This window comes from Heterocephalus glaber, unplaced genomic scaffold (genome assembly GCF_053883595.1).
Source record: "Heterocephalus glaber isolate CG9 unplaced genomic scaffold, H.glaber_assembly_v1.0 deba00001509, whole genome shotgun sequence".
NCBI classification, from domain to species: domain Eukaryota; kingdom Metazoa; phylum Chordata; class Mammalia; order Rodentia; family Bathyergidae; genus Heterocephalus; species Heterocephalus glaber.
The window spans coordinates 313,481-333,060 of NW_028258325.1; the positions used below are offsets into that span (position 1 = coordinate 313,481).

Consider the following 19,580-nt stretch of genomic DNA (forward strand, 5'->3'; position numbering starts at 1 on the left):
CCGCCGCCGCCGGGGCCTGCATCCTCCGCGACCCCGAGCCGGGAACCCGGGCGGCGCCGAGTTCCGCAGGGCGCGCGCGCCCCCTCCCCAGCCCGCCCGCGGTCCCGCGCGCCTCGCCTGGCACCGCCTCCCGGGCCTCCCCGGACTCACCCTCCCGGGCCCCGAGCCCCACCCCTGCACCCCCCTCCTCACAGTGCCCTGGGACTGCGCCTCCCTACCGGCCGGCGCCACCTCTCTCCACGCCCCCGTCCGCAGCGCCGGGAAGCTAGGGAAGCGGGGCCGAGGACGAGGACGAGGGCCGAGCGCCAGCGGGGGGGGGGGGGGGGGGCGGGCTGCAGGGCGTGTTCCTGTGGGGCTGCGGGGTGCGCAGGATGCGCGGTTTTCGGTGTGAGGTATGTATTGGAAGGGTATGGATGGGGCGTGCACGCATGTTGTGAGGCAGAACTGTGTGTCCGCGCCATGTGAATACGAGGGGTGTGTTTGGGGTGTTTGCATGTGGGTATGTGGTGTGTCGCGTGTGCGCGCTGAGGACCGAGTCACCAAGCTGGGCTGGGGAGAAATCTTGGGCAGAACCTCGGGGGAGTGGGTTTGGGTCTGGGTCTGGCCCGGGTCGAGTCTGGTCTCCCGAGCAGGCAGATTTCCGCAGACACAGGTGAATTAACTAGTTTAGTCGCCTTCTCCCGACTCGTCGCATGCAGGGACCCCAGAGGCGAGGGCGGCCAGGCCTACCCTGTAGCCCCTGGCTGGGTAACTCAAGCCGCCTGCGCCGCGTGGGGGCCGGACCCGCTGCGCGCACGGCCGTGGGAGGGAGGGGGACTAGGGAGCGCGCGGCCCCTTCCCAGCCTCGCCAATCCCTCCTGGAGAGGCGCGAAGGCTCCCTGGTCCCGGATCGCCGCCTCCGCTCCGGAGCTCGGAGTCCTGGCATTTTTAGCCAAGAGCAGATTTTGGCACCGCGGCCCCCGGCCCCGCACGCGCGTATGATGGCTCGCCGGATCGTGGGGACGGGGTTCTGCCTCCGCGAGCGCGCTTGTGAGCCAGCTTGTGTGCGGGTCGCGGCGCCCACGCGCAGAGCTCCGAAGCCGCCTTCAATGGTTCATGGTTATTTCGGTTTCCAGGGAAACGAGGTTCGAAGCCGGAGCCAGTGCAGGATCCGCCTCTCTTCTGCACTCTGACGCTGAGACACACACAGCGCCTCCCTGAGCCGCGGTGCTACGCGGGACAGGAAGGGTCCCGTGGTCAGGACCCCAGAAGCTCCACATCGCGGGCCAGTGGGGTTTCCAGCCTCCCTGTCCTTATGTTCGCCCACCTCCCTCTGCCTGGGCCTTTACGCAGGCCCCTTACTCCTGGGATTGTCCCCACTCCACTCCGGGGCCTTACCTGGCACCACCACCACCCCCTTAGCTTCATCCCACTATAGCTTCCGTTTTGTCAGCGCCAGTTGTCTTCTGTCACCGTGCTAAGGGCTTTACAGGACTTTCTATTTCACTCCTTGCAACAAATCCCAAGGTAGCCTGTTATCCCCCAGGGCTTTCCATTGAAGGAGCTGCAGACCCAGGCTCTGCACACCGCCTTCCTGCTCCCCAGTCCCTAGCAGATGCCCCCACCCCATAATGCGGCTTTCCCTGTTGTCCAATTGTGTCTCCCCAAGACTGGAATTTGGGAGAAGGGCTGTCCTTAGTCGCCCCCTCTGGCACTCGGCTCACCCGGCTCAGGGAATGGGAGTAGTGGGCAAATGCATCTCCAGGACACCTGCACAGGAAGCCCTTCCCGAGCCGCAGGGCCAGGAGTCAGCCCACAGGAGGGGCCCACCTAGTGGGCGGGAGAGGCCCTGGGAGATGCGAGCTCTTCAGGGAGTCCTTCAGCAGCGGCTACCCCGCTGAGCCAGGACCGTTCATCCTGAGCACGGGAACACCCACTGGAGGAGCGGACGCTGGTGAGTGGAGCAGGGGCCCCTGCAACTGTGGTGTTCATCGCAGATTTGCCTGCCCCCCAGAGGCCCCTGAATACAGGATGCTGCGGCAGAGGAGAGCAGCCCAGTTGTCCCAGCCCTCTCTCTTAGGGTGTCTCCCTCAATCGTTCCGACCCCTGCAGTGCCCCTCACTCAGAGCTGTGGCCTCAACACTTGGAGCTGATTTCTGACACCTAAAGCCAAGGTTGGATTGGAGCAGCCATACGAAATTTAAAACCCGGTCTCAGAATCGCTTCACCCCACGTAACTGCCAGGCTCACCTAGGCACACGCTCCTCTCCCTGCCACATTGTGGCGCCATCCCCCACGTTTCCTCGGACTGCTGTGGGGACAGGAGGATCCGTCACATGATGTAGGGGCCTTGGGGGTCAGGAAGGAGAACCCAGTCTGGACCTGGGAAAGAAGAATCACATTAAAATCACAAGGCCCACTTCTGCAGAGCAGGGTCACACCAAGCCCTGGGTGGTTCTGGTGGTCACTCCATGCTAAACAAGAGCGTTTAAAAGCAATCATGTGGTTTTCGTGATTACAAAAGTAATCATATATTAAGAATTTTTGGCCGGGGATTTAGCTCCGTGGTTCCGCCACCTGCCTCGAAAGCACAAGGTCCCGAGTTTGATCGCCAGTACTAAAAAAAAAAAATTTTCCTATTACCTTTAAATCTTATTGTAATATTTACTAGCGTTTAAAATTCAATTTCTTAGTGTATTAACTTCCAAATTGAATTAATTTTTCTAATTAATTTTAATTATTTTTCTAATATATCACTTAACTTTGTAGTATTTTTTACCCTTTATGTTTGTTTGGTTTGGTTTGGTACCGGGGATCGAACTTGGGACCTTGCACTTGCAAGGCAGGCATCGGAACTGCGGAGCTAAATACCCAGCCCTTACCCTTTATATTTTAACTCACTGTCTTAGTGCATTTTCTGTTGCTGTAACTGAATGCTACAGACTGGGAAGTTTATAAAGAATAGTGGTTTATTTGACTCACGGTTCTGGAAGCCAAAGTCCAAGAGCCTGGTGCCAGATCTGCTGGCTTCGGTGAGGGATTCCTCCGGGCCATGACCTGGCTGGGGCCACACATGATGAAACAGAGCAAGCTGCCTGAGGGATCCCTTTTGTGCCAGAGCTGCTCCTGGGCAACCCTTGAACTTCCAGTCCATTAACCCACATGTGGACCTTCAGGGCCTTCAAGACCTAGTCGCTTCGCAGAGGTCCCCTCCAAACACCAGCAGCACAGAACTTTGGGGATAAGTTTCTAGCACATGGACCCTGGGTGACAAGCATTTCAACCACTGCACTAAAAAATAAATAAATAAATAAATAATAAATAAACCACTGCACTGACCACGTAACCAAAATGCTCTTTCATTAATCCTCACCCTCTTTTCCAGAAGTAGCCACTACTGATCTGTCATTTTCGGATGCACAGTGGCTTCCCTGGCAACTGCACAGTGGTGGGTCATCCAGAAAGCTCTCATGAAACCAAGCAGTGGGACCTCGCTGGTGCCATGATGCACCTTAATTACTGTTTCAAAGGCTTTGTCTTAGGAAATATTAGAGATCCACAAAAATCATGAACTGTAAACGTAGCAGCATTATAACTTATAAGTGAGCACCCGCCCCTGCACCCAAACACCTCCAGCCAGGAGCTGAGCACCAGCCCGCAGCTGCAGTGCTGGCCTCCCTGCTGCCAAGGCAGCACCCCTTCACCCGAAACCCCATCCCTGCACTTTCAGCTGTCTGTATCCACAAACGCAGGTCTCCAACCACCATGCTTTGGTCTTGCTTGTTTTTGAACTTCATATAAACAGATACCAAGCATGATGTGCACATATCTGGCTTCCTTCATTTGACTTCATGTGTGCGAATTGTGCTCGTGTTTTTGTATGCAGCTGAAGCTTACTCTTTGCTGGCTATAAATCCACTGTGTGAGATGTCACAGCTGCTTTGCCCATTGCATTGGTGAGGCACACCTGCCTCCAGGTTAGGAATATTATAAACTGTGACCCTTCTAATTTGTGTACCCTGAAGCTCTTGAGTAGGCATGCATTTTTCAGTGTGTATCTAAGAAGAAAATTGCTGGGTATGGGTAATACCTATCTTTGCTTTTTGTGTCCTTCTGTATTGAGATGCACTTTATACACCCTGGTTTTAAGAATTTGGAGTTGAGGGCCAGGGATGTAGCTCAGTGGTTTCGCCACCTGCTGCACAAGCACAAGGATGCAAGTTCGATCCCTGGTAGCAAAAAAAATTTTTTTTAAATAAAAAGAATTTGGAGGTGAGGTGCCTCACCACTGCCTCATGGAGCAGGACTGGCCCACCTTTCCCAAGAGCCCCTCCTTGCCCACCCCTCCTCCACTCCAGGCCCATGCAACCTCCATCTGTCACCTGTTGCTGTGGTTTTAATTTAGCATTTTGTGCGCATAGACACACAGGAGGCAGTCTTTGTGTCTGGCTTCTTTCACTTGGCGTAACACTTCTCAGGTTTATGCATATTGTTTCATGAAGTGGATCATTCGCTTTTATTGCTGAGTAGAATTCTGCTGACCTGTGTCTATCCATTCACAAAATGGTGGACATTGGGCTTTTTCACTAGGGTTGTTCAGAATAAGGGTGCTGTCCAGAAATGCTTGGTAGTGTCATTCAAGCACAACTCATTTGTGATCAGATGGTCACTTCTCTTAGGAATATACTTAGGAGAGGGGTTGCTAGGTTTTGTCATAAGCTCCTGTTATGGTTTGGGTCTAGATGTCCCCGCAAAACCTCATGTGGTCGTAGGCTTGATCCAGAGCGTGTGAGGCTGGAATTGATTCATGATGCAATGCTAGGCTCAAGAGCACTAGGATTAAGGAGTGAGTGCTTCCTGCCCTAAGTAGTCTGAGTAAGATAAAAGGGACAGGGAGACGATGCTAAGTTTCTCTTGTTGCTTTTGCTGTGTTCAGCATCCATGAACTGAAGCTCTCTCTTGTTACCTTTGCTACCTGTGCGCACTATGTTGTTTCTTCCTCTGTGATGCTTGTTTGCTATCCCAGCCTTGGAGCCAACTGATTATGGACTGAACCTCTACAAACTGTAAGCCAAATAAGCCCCTTCCCCTCTAACTTTGAGTGTCGGGTCTTTGGCTCAGCAACGAGAGGAAAGTAACTAACACAGTTCCTATTTAACTTCAAAGAAACTGACAGACCTCCAGAGTGGCCAAACCCTTTTGCCTTCCCCATGCCAATGTGTGAGCAATCCTGAGCTCCACATACAGCAGCCTTGGAAGCAGCCAGCCTCCTAATGATGCTGCTCTGATGAAGGGCCTGGTGTAGCACCTGGTTGTGATTTCAGTGTGATGCCACACCTTCCATGGATCTTCATAAGGAATCTTTTCAGATCTTCTGATGATTTGAAAGAAAGGGGTTGTCATTTGTACCTGAGAAGTGTTGTTCTTTATGTATTTTGTATCCAGGTCTGTGTCAGATAAATGTTTTGAAAATATCTTTTCCCAGCCTTTTGATTTGCCTTTTTATCTCCTTTCCCATCTTTTTTTTAAAAGCAAAACTTATTAGTCTTAATGCCATTCCATCACTTTTCCCTTCTACAGATCTGTGGGCTATCCCAGAAATGTTTTCTTGAACCAAGACCACAAATGGTTCCTCCCACGTCTTTCGGAAGTCTTATAGTTTTAGCTTACATGTCTGTGACTTGTTTCAAATTAACTCTTGTATATGAGTGACCTAACAGTCGAGGTTTAACTTTTGCATATGCATATCCAATTGTTCAGCACCATTTGCCAAATATACTCACTTTTAACCTTAAATCACCTTGGCACTTCTGTTGAAAATCAAGTGATGGTAAAAAAAAAACAAGGCTCTTTCTGAACTCTCAGATCTGTCCTACTGATGGATAGGTCCAACCCCACACCAGTACCACACTATCTTGATTATTGGAGCACTGTAGGAAGTCTTAGAACTAGGCAATCTAAATCTTCCAAACTTGTTCTTTTTTGAAACTGTTCATCTATTCTAAGTCCTTTGCATTTCCATATGGATTTTAGAATCAGTTTAATTTCTACTAAAATGTCTTATCAGGAGTTTGATTGGGATTATATTGGACCTGTGTATTAATTTGAAAATAACTGATATGTTGGCAATACTGAATCTTCTGGTCTACATTTATTTAGATCTTCATTAATCTCTTTCATCAATACTTTACAGCTCTTCAGTGTACATTTTATTAAGCATATCTGTAAGCATTTCACATTTTAATGCTTTTGTAAATATTAAAGAGTATTTTAATATCCCATCATTTTTAATGGTATATTGCACTGCTGATTTTTTAAGTTTTCCTTTCTGTGACTTTGATAAGTTCACGTATTAATTTTAGCAATATTTTAATACGTCCCTTAAATTTTTCACATAGACAATCATGTCAGAGGTTTCTAGAAACAGTTTTCCTGCCCCATCCCCAACCTGCAGCCTGGCCTCATGCAAAACAGAGAGATGAGGAACAGCTTTGCTTGCTCCCAGTCTTAGCAGCAAATTGTTTGATCTTTCACCTTTAAGCATAACATAAACTTTCCTTTTTTGTAGATGTCTTTTATGAGGTTGAAATATATTTCTAGTTTGCTGAAAGTATTTATCACCAGCAGGTGATGAATCTTGTCAAATGCTTTTTCTGTTTTGCATCACTGAGATGGTCACATGACTTTTCTTTCTCACTATTAATATGGAGAATTGCACTGACCAATTTCAAATGTGGTTTTAGTCAGCTTTTTGTCACCAAAACAAAATACCTGAGGCAAGTTACTTATGTGTGCAGGCTCTGATCCCATGGTGCATGCAGATCACATCTCAAGCAGGAAGGGTGGCTGGCTCCTTTTATGACAGCCTTCCTGCAAGAACTACCAAGGGGCCACAGGAAAACTCCCTGAACCCCTTTGAGGACAGACCCCCTAGGGACCCCAGCACCTCCCACCAGACCCCACTCTGGAAGGCTCCACCATCCCCAGTGGTGCCACTCTGAGGACCCAGCCTTCAGCATGTCTTGGGGGACACAGAGCCCCTCTAAATGGCAGCAAGTATCAGATCAGCCTTGCATCCCCCAGAGCAATCCCACTTGCTTGTACAAAACATTCTTTTTATGCATAGTGGGCATGGTTTGTCCTATTCTTGCGGGTTTGGGTGTAGATGTTAATAAGCCAAATTACTTTAGTTTTCTTCGCATGATGTTTTTCTTTGCATGATGTTTTTCTTTGGTTTTATTGTCAGGACAGTGCTGATCGTGAGGTAAATTAGAAAGGGCCCCCTCATTGTTCCCTCTCCTAGAAGAACCTGTTTAGAGTCTGTGCTTTCTTCCTTGAGTGTCCGGCAGAATCCACGTGTGCGGCCGTCTGGAGTTGCAGCTCTCTTTCTCGACTATGATTGCTGTTTCTTCAACGGACACAGGGCTCTCCTGGTCACAGGTCTTTGTGAGTGATGTCCTGAGTCTTTACAGGGGTTTGTCCATTTCACTGAAGCCTTTAGATTGTTTTGGCATAAAGCAGTGCACATTATTTCACTGGAAGTTGAAACTTTTATCATATGTAAAATATACCTCAGAATGCTGATGAAATAAGCTTTTTAAAACTCTTTTTTATCTGTAGGGGCTATTGTGAAGTTCCCTTTTTCATATCTTGTATTGGTAATCTGTGTGTGTCTCTTTTTTCTTAATCAATCTAGCTAGAGATTTATCAATGCTATTGATCATTTCAAAACACTAACTCTTGGTTTCATCATTTTCATTATTTTTGTTTTCTCATCACTAATTTTTGCTCTTTAGTTTATTTCCTCTTTCTACTTACTTTGGCTTTAGTTTGTTTTTCTTTTTTAAATTCTGATCTGAAACCTTTTTTCTAATCATTTAATGATACGAATTTCCCTTCACTATTTCCTTAATTACCTCTCACAGTTTTTTCTCATGTTCTGTTTTCATTATTATTCCAGTAAAATATTTCTAATCATTTTTTGTGATTTATTCTTTGACTTACTGGTCATTTACAAGTGAGTTAATGTTCAGAAATTTGGAGTGTCTTCTAGATTTGTTGTAGGTTTCTAATTTAACCCTGTTACAATCTGAAAACATATTCTGTAATATTCTATAATATTCTGATCTTGAGAAATCTACTGGGACGAATATATAGTCCATCTTAGTGGTGCTCCACATACATTTGAAAGTATATTCTGAATTAATGGTCATATTCTATAGATATCAAGAAGTAAGCTAGGGCTGGGGATTTAGCTCAATGGTTCTGACTCCTGCCTCGCAACACAAGGACCCGGGTACAAAAAAAAAAAGTAATAGGGTAGCTGACAGTATCAGTCTAGTCCTTAGCATCTCTCTTGATTTCTTTCTTTCTGTCTTTTTTTTAATATAATTGTCCTATTACTGAGAGTGGTATGTTAAATCTCCAACTATGTCTATAGATTTTCGATTTTTCTCTGATTTTATCAGCTTTTGGTCATACATTTTGACATACTGTCATTAGATGTGCTTTTGTTTGCATTGCTGTGTCTTCCTGATGTTATTGGCCTTTAAACATTATGAATCATCCCTCTTTATCTTACAAGACTTGTTCTATTGGTGACTAATTTGAATACTATTAAAACAGCTACTCCAGCTTGCTCTTGTTGTCTGCATGCATGTCTTTTTTCCTGTCCTTGTATTTTAATCTCCACCTTTTTCTGTCTCTTGGAGACAACAGGGAGTTGTTTCTTGTTTTGTTTTTAAATCCAGCCTGACAATTTCTGTCTTTTGATTGGAATATTTAATCTACTCTTGTTGAATTTAATTTTGCTATGGTTATAGTTTTTTGTTTTTTGGTTTGGTTTTGGTTTTGGTTTTTTGTTTGTTTGTTTTTGTTTTTATTTTGAGACAGGGTCTTGCTGTGGAGCCCAGGCTGGCCTTGAACTCACCATGACCCTCCTGCCTCAGCCTCCCGAGGGCTGGGATCCCAGGTGTGCGCCACCACGCCCGGCCTGCTGCGTTTAGAGTTCAGTGACACTCTCTCCGCTATTTTTCCTCCTCCGTTCCTTATTCCCTACCTTTTTATTCATTAAAATTGTTGCACATATTTTTCTTCTTTCTTTAGCAGAAGTGTATTCTCATATCTTCATTGCATACATTAGTATCAAGCTGCGCTCTTTGTGCCAATTCACTTTCCCACCTATGTTCCTTTATAAGTTGCCTGTATCAATCTTAACTTTCAGTTTTTTAATGTGTATGTCTTAGTTTTCTGGTTGTAGTCACACACACACACACACACAGCCCTAGACACAAGGCAAAGACACAGACTGGCATGTAGGGAAATGCTTGTCCTGCTCACTGACCCCGCAGCCTGTTCTCTGGTGACCCAGAGAGATTTCCTTCCACATTTGATCTGATCCCTCAAAAGCCAGCAAAGTGCTCCCAGGCCATGAGCAGACAGCACAGCTGTCATGATTCTGGTGCAGCCCTGCCTCAACCACAGCATGGCCTAGCAATTCCAGGGCGCGTGCCATTCAGGCTCCAAAGGAGCCCACAGGTTTGGCCACCGAGCAAGCTGCTGTCTGTGTTGGATAAAATCCTGGCGTTGCAGTGGCACCTGATGTCCTCATCTGGGATTGGCAAACCAAGTTCCCTAAAGCACTCATGAGCGCTAAGTCAGAGAAACCAAGGACATGTGTGCCTGGGGGCCACTTCAGGCCTTCAGAGCTGAGTCTCCAGCATCCCTGCCAGGCAGCCTGGCCCGGATGCTGACACTAGCAGCTGTGCCCGGAGGCTCCTCACGCCCAGCTGTTCAAGAATTTGTAGAACCACCACACACTGCCTTGAGGAAGGCAGCGGTCCCCAGGGTAGGATGAGGTCTTGGTCACGGCACTGCTTGCCACCATGGCTGCGGAGCAGGTCATGCTGCTTCTCCAGTCTTTGGGCCTCTCCTGGTTGCCTGGCTGCTCTGCAGGTTCAGCATGGGGACCTGTGGGTAGCTGATCACTCGGTGTCTCAGTGCACGTTCTGCTGTATTCTTTCCCAGTGCTGTTGGGCAGGTGAACTAGGACCCTGCCCTCCCTCCAGGTCCCACATGTCCCTTGACCTTGTATGCACATTTCTCTGAAACAAGGCCTCTCCTCCTCAGCAGCGTTTGTGAATAGCGCAGAATTTGCTTGGGGCTTCATTTCACTTGCTGGCTTTTACCTGCGCAGTGCCTCCTAGATCCCGTTCCCCTCACTCGCCTGCCCAGCACCCGGCCACATGGATGTGGCGCCCCCCGGCTTGGCCTTGCCAGTGCCTCGCTGCCCCTCCTCGGTGCTCCACGCCCGGCTGAGCCCCACGCCTGACCTCTGGGGTGGCCCTTCCAGAACATTTAAGCATTTCAGACCCCGCCTCACAAAGCTGCAAGCAAATAAAATTTTTTAAATAGGTTTTTCTTTTATGAGTTCAAGTTCAAAGTAAGGGATTCAACACTCATTAGTCCTTCTGTGTAACAAGTTATCCCACACTTAGTGGCTTAAAACAGCACAAACCCACTCTCTTCTGCCGCCATGGCCCAGGAGGCGGGCGGGGAGCTGGGCCTTGGTGCTGGGCACACCTGACGAAGGGTCCTCCACCAGGGCCACAGAGGCTGCCACAGGGACCGTCTCCTTACAGTAGAAGGTGGGAGGCCCAGAAGTCCTGCCCTGCACAGCTGACCCTGCCCAGGGCTCCCGCTGCCTGGCTCCTGGTCTCCTCAGGGACCCTTTGAGGAGGGTGAAACCATCTTGGAGTCAGAGATGAGCTGGGGTCAGACTGGCTCCTGAGCTGAGGTTAAGGCCTTAAGAATCTTGTGAGCTGGTCATTAATTACAGATATTACTGAAAATTATGCAAACTCAAAATTGAATAAATGCTATTAAAACATAGGTAGTAGGGGCCCGGGGATGTAGCTCAGTGGTTTCACCGCCTGCTGCACAAGCACGAGGACCCGAGTTCGATCCCCGGTACCAAAAAACAAAACATAGGTGATAAACTCTTAAAGTCATCACTCTCCATTTGACCATGCTTTGCTGCTGTCTGCTTTCTCATACTGTTCGCCCCTGGCGCCCCTGGCGCCCCTGGCTGAGGGAAAGCGTGGGGCTGCTTCCCAGCCCCTCCAAGTGATCAGCCACCATGGTGAACTTTCAGCACTGAGTTGCTAATGGTGAGTCCAGGCCTGGCTTATTCTGTTGATTGTCTAGAGTTACTAGAGCGATTGGAAATGTAAATAATGCAGGCTAATTCAGAATAAGTTGTGGCTGTGGCCACCTGGCTGACAGAGCAACTCCCAGCTCTCAGCAGCTGCAGCATGCTGCTCGGCCTCGGTGAGCACAGCACCCAACCCTGCAGCCAGCAGTAATCAGCTGCAGAGCAAGGCCCCTGCTGAGTCAGCCAGCAATCCGGCCTCTACTCAGGGCCAGTTTACAACACTGTTGTCAAGGACAAAGTAATAAAAATCAAGAGTGAGTTTTGGAAGATAAACCAGTCACACTGAGTTATAAAATGAAAGCAGGTAAGTGTTTCGGTTTAAAATGTGTCATTTCTAAACTTATCTTAAGAAAATGTTCAGAGGAACACATGATAGGTTTCAACACCTTGGTATTGTATGATTCCTGTCAGGTCCCCAAGACCCTGCATCCCTGTCCCCAGTGTGACTGTGGTGACCACAGGCTGCCTGCGTGTTCTTTTACCTGGTGCTGGTGAAATCAGACCTGGACCCTTCCTGTGGTGCCTCTTCACAGCCAGATGTGACAGCCCCTCTGTCCTGTGAGCAGCTCTCGCTGGGTGACAGCACAAGGCTGCACAAGGACTCCCTGGAGTTGTCACACACAGGTGCTCAGAGAAATCCCTGGTATCCTGTGTCCAGTTGGGAGTTATTCTCGGTGGGTTGGGGGAACTGGGTTCCAAATCTATAGCAGGGACCGGCCAGGCCAGGCAGCCCTCCTTGGACAGTTGGACAGTGTCCCAGCCACGGCTGCCCAGAGCAGGGCAGAAAGAGTGCAGGTCAGGGATTTCCCAAAGCAGACACATCCCGGGATGTGAGCATTGCAGAGAGGAGCCCAACACCAGCCAGCCTCAGTTCAGGAAACAGAGCTCAGCCCTCCACTAAATTATGTATATGCAGTGGGGTTTTTTTTCATTTATACTCCAATATTGTTTTTAAAAATGTATGAAGACACAGTGTGAAATATACAACAATTCAAATAACCAGGCTGGATTTTACAAGCAGTGCTGAATGAATTAAAGTAAGAAGGAATGTGATTGAACTCTTTATATATGTTCAAAATAATAATACTGGGGAGAGGGGGAGGAGGAAAAGGAATAAATAATGATCAAGATATCCAGGTGTGGTAGTGCACGCCTCTAATCCCAGCACGTAGGAGGCTGGGGTAGGAGGAGCGCCACGAGTTTGAGGCCAACCTGGGCAACACAGTGAGTCTAAGGTCAGCCTGAGCTATGCAGCAAGACCCTATCTCAAAAAAAAAAAAATGATCAGGATATGAGATACATGTACCTACCAATTCCCTATTTCAAATGTAATTATTACATGTCACAAATGTATACCAGTAAAATGATTTTTTAAATAATACTAAACACACATGACATTATCTGCAAGCCAAACACTATCCCTCGTGTTTTACACAGATCAGAGTATTTAGACTTCCCGTTAATCTGTGAGGTACAGTAGATTTTTGCCATGAGCAGAAACTGAGGCATACAGAAGGCAAGTAATTTTCCCAGAATCACACAGCTAGTGCTAGAACTGCAGTCAACCCTATGAACAAAGATGTGCACACAGACAATTCCCATCTTAAAAGGACAGGAACCAAGGTACACATACACAACCATCTCAGAATGGAGGGTGGGTGGAGGAATGGATGGGAGAAAGTGGAGATTGAAGGAGGAATGGGTAGTGGCCAAACAGTAGGCAGGAAGGGACAGTGGGAAAGAGAAGGAATATGCATTGTTCTCTTAGTCTCCATTGCATTGATTTCTGCCCTGATCTTTATAATTGCCTCCCTTGTATGAGCTTTGGGGTTGTCCTGCTCTTCTTTTTCTAGAAGCTTGAGGTTTAGCATCAGGTTGTTTAATTGGGCTCGCTCTGTTTTCCTAATAGGAGTATTCACTGCTATGAATTTCCCTCGTAAGATTGCTTTCATTGTGTCCCATAGATTCCGATATGTTGTGTTGTCATTGTCATTTAATTGAAGGAACAGTCTGATTTCTTCTTTAATTTCCTCTGTGACCCATTGGTTACTCAGAAGTGTGTTGTTCAATTTCCATGTGTTTATGAAGTTTTTGCAGTTTCTTTTGCTATTGATCTCCAGTTCATCTCCCTATGGCCTGATAATATACAGGGGACAACTTCAATTCCTTTGCACTTACCCAAATATGTTCTATGAGCGAGTATGTGGTCTATTTTGGAGAATGACCCGTGTGCAGCTGAAAAGAATGTGTATTCTGATTTTGTGGGGTGAATCACTCTGTAAATACCTGTTAATTTCATATGTTCAAAAGTTTGATTGAGTTCTAGTATTTCATTGCTTGTTTTTTGTCTAGTTGATCTATTTGCGACAATGGGGTATTGAGGTCCCCCACTACTATTGTATTAGTGCTTATATGGATTTTCATGTCTGTTAGTATTTGTTTTATATAGTTCGGCGCACTAGTGTTTGGTGCATAGATATTTATGATTGTCATCTCTTCCTCTTGGATTGTTCCCTTTACAAGGATGTAGTGTCCTTCTTTGTCTCTCTTAATCAGTGTTGGTTTGAAATCTACTTGATCTGCAAAGAGGATAGCTACTCCTGCTTTTTTGAGGGGGGTTCCTGTCGCATGGAGTATCGTTTTCCACCCTTTAACTTTCAGTCTATGAGTTTCTTTTTTAATTGTGTTTCTTGTATGCAGCATATTGTTGGATCTTGCTTCTTGACCCATTCTGCCAGTTTATTTCTTTTGATTGGTGAGTTGAGACCATTAATATTGATGGTTATAACTCATACATATTGAGTTATCATTGTCATGACTTTTTCAGTGTGTTGGATTCTCCCCCTTTACATTTAATTTCTTGTCATGCCCAGTGGTTTCATTCTGCTGGGCTTGCTGGGGTTGTGATTCTCATTGTCTTTTCCTAGGATTTTGTCTAAAATTTTCTGGAGTGCTGGTTTGGCATTCATGAAGTTCCTAAGGCGCTCTTTGTCATGAAAGTATCTTATTTCACCATCAATTTTGAAAGATAGTTTTGCAGGGTACATCAATCTGGGTTGGAGGCTGTTTTCCTTTAGGCCTTGAAATACATCACTCCAAGCTCTTCTTGCCTTGAAGGTTTGCATTGAGAAGTCTGCTGTGATTCTGATGGGCTTTCCTTTGTATGTGATTTGTTTCTTTTCTCTCACTGCTTGTAGAATTTTGTTCTTCTTCTGAGTTTCTGGAATCTTAACAATTATATGTCTATGTGTAGATTTTTTTGATCAAGGCTAGTTGGAGTCCTATATGCCTCGCTTATCTGTATGTCAAATTCTTTTCCCCTGCTTGGGAAGTTTTCTGCCATCACTTCTGTGAACAGTTTTTTTATGTCATCTGCACTCTCTCCTCTTTCTTCATTGACTCCAATGAGTCTTATGTTATTTTTCTTTGCATCATCTGGCAGCTGCTGGGTTGATTTCTTGTGGTCCCTTACAGTTTTAAAGATTTTTTTATTTTCCTGGTCACTAATTGCAATCTTATCTTCTACATCTGAAATTCTGTCTTCACATTTGCTCATTCTGCTGCATAGACTTTCAATGGAGTTTTTAATCTCCTGGAAATCTGTTTGCTTCTGTTTTATGGATTCCATTTGTTTCCTATGTTGGGATTCCATCGTGTTCCTCAGATCCTCTCTTTTTTAATCTGTGTCCTCTCTAGATTTATTAATCATGTCTTGCACTATGGGCACAATCTTTGCTGTTATGTGAGAAATTATTTCTGATTTCATTTTTTCCAGATCCTCTTTTGTTGCCAGTTAAGGGAGTCCAGGTAGTTGAGTATCAGATTGTTCCATCTCATTTCCCTTTGGGGTTGCTATAGGTGATCTGGAAGTCTGGTTCTGAGGCTTGTTTACCTGTCTTCTCATTTCGACAGGGGGAGTGGGGGGTGTTCCTGGCACCCATGCGGCTCACCTCCTCTGTGCTGGGAGCTGTGGCACGCCTACCCGGAAGCCTCCTGCTGGCTAGGAGCTGTGGCACACTGACCTAGAAGTGTCCTCTGGGCTGGGAGCTGTGGCACGCCTACCCAGAAGCCTCTTCCAGGCTGGGAGCCACGGCACATCTTGAGAGAAGGAATATGGATGGATGGACAGATGGGTAGACAGCTGGACATGAGGGGCCACTGGATGGGCAAAAGATGATAATGTCTCAGGAACTGGGATCAGAATTAACTCAACCCTCAAAATCTGAGGTTAAAAATAAGTCAACAACTGGCATGGGGCTGACCAGGTGCTCATGGCTTACCACAGCCAAAGTCACCCCTTGGTCAGCCCACATTTTGCAGGTGCAAGGGGGCGGTATGTAGCCCCTCATTCTGGGATTTGGGCCATAAGAAGCGCCCTCTGGGGATGTGATGTTTCTATAGATAAGGAGTAAGGATGGGACAGATCCACACCATGGCCAGTTAGAAGTGGCTCTCTCACCTTGACCACCTCCCTTCAGCCACGCCACAGGTCAGATGCCTGTGGGCAGCTGCAGGGCCCTCGATGGAGCAGGTGGCAGAGTTTCACCACAGCCCCAGGCCCAGAGGCCACCTCACCCTCAGTGCAGGTTTCTGCGCAGGAGCTGATCCTCTGAGCCAGAATATTTGGCTTTCAGAACACTCCCCTAGTCACAGGTTGGTCACCCTGGGCATTGCTCAGCACCCATTTACAGCAGTCCATGTCTGCTCTGGGAAGAGCCTGACCTGCCTCTTCACTCCTCTTCTCCAGAGCTCTGGATGTATTGGCCCCCAGCCAAGCTGAGGAGAGGCCTGCGCTTGCAAATGCTGTTGGCTACTCAGCAAGACCCAGCTTTGTCGGAAGCCCATCTTTCCCAAGTAGCTCAGCTCACAGGCACAATGGCCTCCAGCAGCCTAGAGCCCAGCATGGTGCCCCCAGGCCCATGTGGCATACCAGCAGTTCAGTCTCCCCCTCACAATCCTCAAGATGACCGCCCTGATCTGACTCTGCCATCTCGCCCTCCTGGGGGTCCTAGGGGTAGCTGTGCACTTCCAGGTCCCCACTGCTGTGTCTTCCCTCCCAACTCCAGCCCTATATCCGCACTCAGGGGGGACATGGGCCCCACTGTGTGGTGTTAGGGACCCGGGGTGGTCCCAGTGAGGCTGGGGGCCTGGCTCCCACAGAGGGGTCCTGCTCCCGTGAGCAGGAGCAGCCTCCACACCCGGGGGCAAGCAGGTGGCAGTGGTGCCCATGCCCTTTGTGCCTCCTGGCCGAGCTGGGGCCTGACCAAACTGCCTGGGGGAGGGACCAGGCGGGACCCAGGGGCCAGGCAGCCACCTCCACAGGGACTTCCTAGCCCTGCTGTGCCAAGAGGTGGCCGCCCCACGTGGAGGGTGCTGCTGCCACTTACAGGTCTCCCAGCCTCGCCCTGGGGGCCGGGCGGGGAAGGAGGCCAGGGAGCCAGCATTAGAGTCGCCGGCGAATCCAATCGAGAGCCTCAGCCAGCAGCAACACCGTGTGTCCCCCAGTCCTTCACCCAAGAGCAAGCCTTTCCTTCTCCAGCCCCGGTGCGCCGGGCACTCGCGGGCCTCTCAGCGCTCGCTGTCTCAGTCTTGCCCTGCAGGGCCTCCCAGGCCCAGACCCCGGACAGAGCAGAAGGCCTTCGCTCAGCCTCACCTCCCGAGGCCCTGGGGCTGGCTCCCCAGGCCCCTCCTCAGCTGCCGTCACTGGGCTGGACTGCCCTTCCTCCAGAGCCCGGACCCCGGGCCTCCACCTGCGCCGTCCTCAGTCTCACCAGGACCGAAGCCTGCATTCCCGCTGCCCTGATGCTTGTGTGCCTTTTTCTTTGATGTTTTGTCAAATCTGGGCTTCCCACATCCGTCTTTTTCCCTCCTGGTGTTCATGAGCGGATTCCTGCACGAGCCTCAAAGCCTCCAGCTCTGCTGGTTGGGAAGAGACAAAGCCTGTCCACACCAGGAGGAAACGTCCTCTCTTCTCTGACAGCTGCAGAAAAACATATGCAGTTTTCTGTCACCAAACTGTCCACACAGGGCTCAAAGCACACCTGATACCCAAGTTCACGCACACTGTTTCCCACTGCTAAAACAGAGCAGCCCAAGTGTGCAGAGTGGGCTGACGGAGTCCCCAAGCTGTGATTTAGCTGTGTTGTGGAGTATTGCTCAGCCTTGAGGAGGAGTGGGAGTCTGACCCACAGCACAGAGCAGATGGCCTTGAGGACACTGTGCTCAGCAAAATAACCCAGGCACAGAGCACAGGTGCTGCATGCCTCATGCACCAGGTGCTGCCACAATCAGCTGTACAGAGGAGCTGGTGGTGCCCAGGCTGGGGCTGGATTTCAGGGTGGAAAGCTCTGGCAGTGACAGACACACAACAAAGTGAATATTCTTCCTGCAGCTGAATCGTACCTAAGAATGGTTAGAATGGTAAATTTTATGTTGTGTTCTTTACCACAATAAAAATATTTTAAGAAACGAGGGGCTCCTTAGTTCCTGAGCACAGCGGGGTAGGGATGGAGCCCCCCACCCCCACCCTGCCCCAGACAGAGATCAGCCCCATGGCCACACTGTGAAGCCGCTGGACCACAGATGCGGAGCTGATCACTGCCTTCAAGGCTTCAGGTGGGTCTGTTGTTGACTACAAGTTCCAGTGAGCACATACTTTCTTACACACACACACACACACACACACACACACACACACACACACGCACGCACTGCTGCACCAAGACCCTGACTGTGAAGTATGCTAGTTAATCTCAAAGCCCTTTAGTTACCAAATTTTCCTTTTTTCAGCAAAATTCAGGTTGGTGACATGAAGGCCTTCTGCCATGTGGCTCTATGCCCTGGGGCTGCCATCACGCTTATTCCCGGCTACTCAAGACAGAGGGCCCAGGGGTCCCCACTGCACCCTCAGGTCCTCTTCTTTCCTGGCCCACATCCTCCTTGGAGCCCCACCACCTCCTTCAGAGCTACCAGCAAACAGACCATTGCATGTGGTTATTTTGCCTCCTTTTATATTTTTTTCTCCTTTTATATTTTTATCTTCATTTTAAACCAGCAATAAATTCTGGTAGTTTGAAAAGAAATCAGAGCTGAAATGCTCAGCCGGGTGTGGCGGCACACTCCTGTAATTCCAGCCATTGGGAGGCTGAAGCAGGAGGATCTCCAGGAGTTTGAGGCCAGCCTGAGCTACATAGTGAGTTCAAGTCCAGCCTGAACTACATAGTGAGACCCTGTATAAGAAAGAAAGAAAGAAAGAAGTCAAAGTCCTCGTCTTGAAAAATGGAAGCCTCATCTTACCTTGTCCCACACCCAACTCTCCCCAGCAGCCGTTTTTTTTTTTTTTTTTTTTTTTGGTCCTGGGGATCAAACTCGGGACCTTGCACTTGCAAGGCAGGCGGTGGAACCACTGAGTAAATCCCCGGCCCTCCAGCAGCCTTTTGGGCCCTCTGTCCTGGTTTCCAAGGACAAGACCCCCACCACCACCACGCTCCATGCCTCATCAATTGTTTACAGAGACGCAGAAGTCCACAGCATTAGAAGAGGAAACCTCTGCAGAAGGTGGGGGACACATGAGGATGGATGCCCCGTGTCCTTCAGACAAGAGCCCCCACCAAGTGCAGACTGAGATTCACCCCGCACCAAGCCTGCGACCAACCCCCTCGCTCTTGGAAAACGACAAACCCACAGGCCACAGAGCCAGAGCACTTCTGAAGGCTCCCAGGCCAGCAATGTCTGGCTGGCAGAAGCACCGGTCTCCAGGGCTCTCCTCCAGGTCTGACCACTGTGCCAGTGCCTGCTCCCCTTCAGAGCCTCCTGGCTCCCCACTTCCAGGCACACAAAGCTCCCCCACCAGGCCACAAGGGCACCTGGATTTGTCCTGGCCAAGGGTGCATGGGAGTGTTTGCACCTGTCTGTGGGATTCTGTGAGTAACAACTGTCACCCCGTTATGGGAGTTAGGTCTCCAGAGCCTGGAGTAAAACAGGGGAGACATCAAGGGGCCTAGGGTACCTTTAAGAAAGTGGGCATGGATGTATGTGGAGCAGGCAGCCCTGCGCTCTGGGGCCTCACTCTGTCTGGAGTCTGACTCCCAGACACCCATGGGTGCCCTTGGGTCAGCACGGTGCTGTTTGGATGGACCAGACACCGAGGCTTTCGGGAAACACATGTTCCGCCTCCTGCCCTGTGTGCCACACCCAGAGGGACATCCTGGTCCAGGCACAATCCCCTGGCCAAGCCCAGACCTGGGCAGAGGAGTGATGGAGACCCCTGGAGGAGTCCTCCAGGTGCCACCAGCCCTGCCCAAGCCCTGCATGTGGCTGGCCTTCTGAGTCCCCAGCAGTGGGGTGTTTCCGGCCTGCAGGCCCCTCACTGTGGGGTCAGGCACCTCAG

At 49.0% G+C, this 19,580-nt stretch overlaps 1 long non-coding RNA gene across 1 annotated transcript; it reads left to right on the forward strand.

Moving 5' to 3' along the window:
* The first annotated feature begins 318 nt into the window (after positions 1 to 318).
* LOC110349716 (uncharacterized) lies at positions 319 to 17,654 on the forward strand. The gene is made up of 3 exons (XR_002395925.2): positions 319 to 392; positions 1,116 to 1,933; positions 15,939 to 17,654. It is a non-coding gene; the product is annotated as an uncharacterized LOC110349716 (long non-coding RNA).
* The last annotated feature ends 1,926 nt before the right edge of the window (positions 17,655 to 19,580 follow it).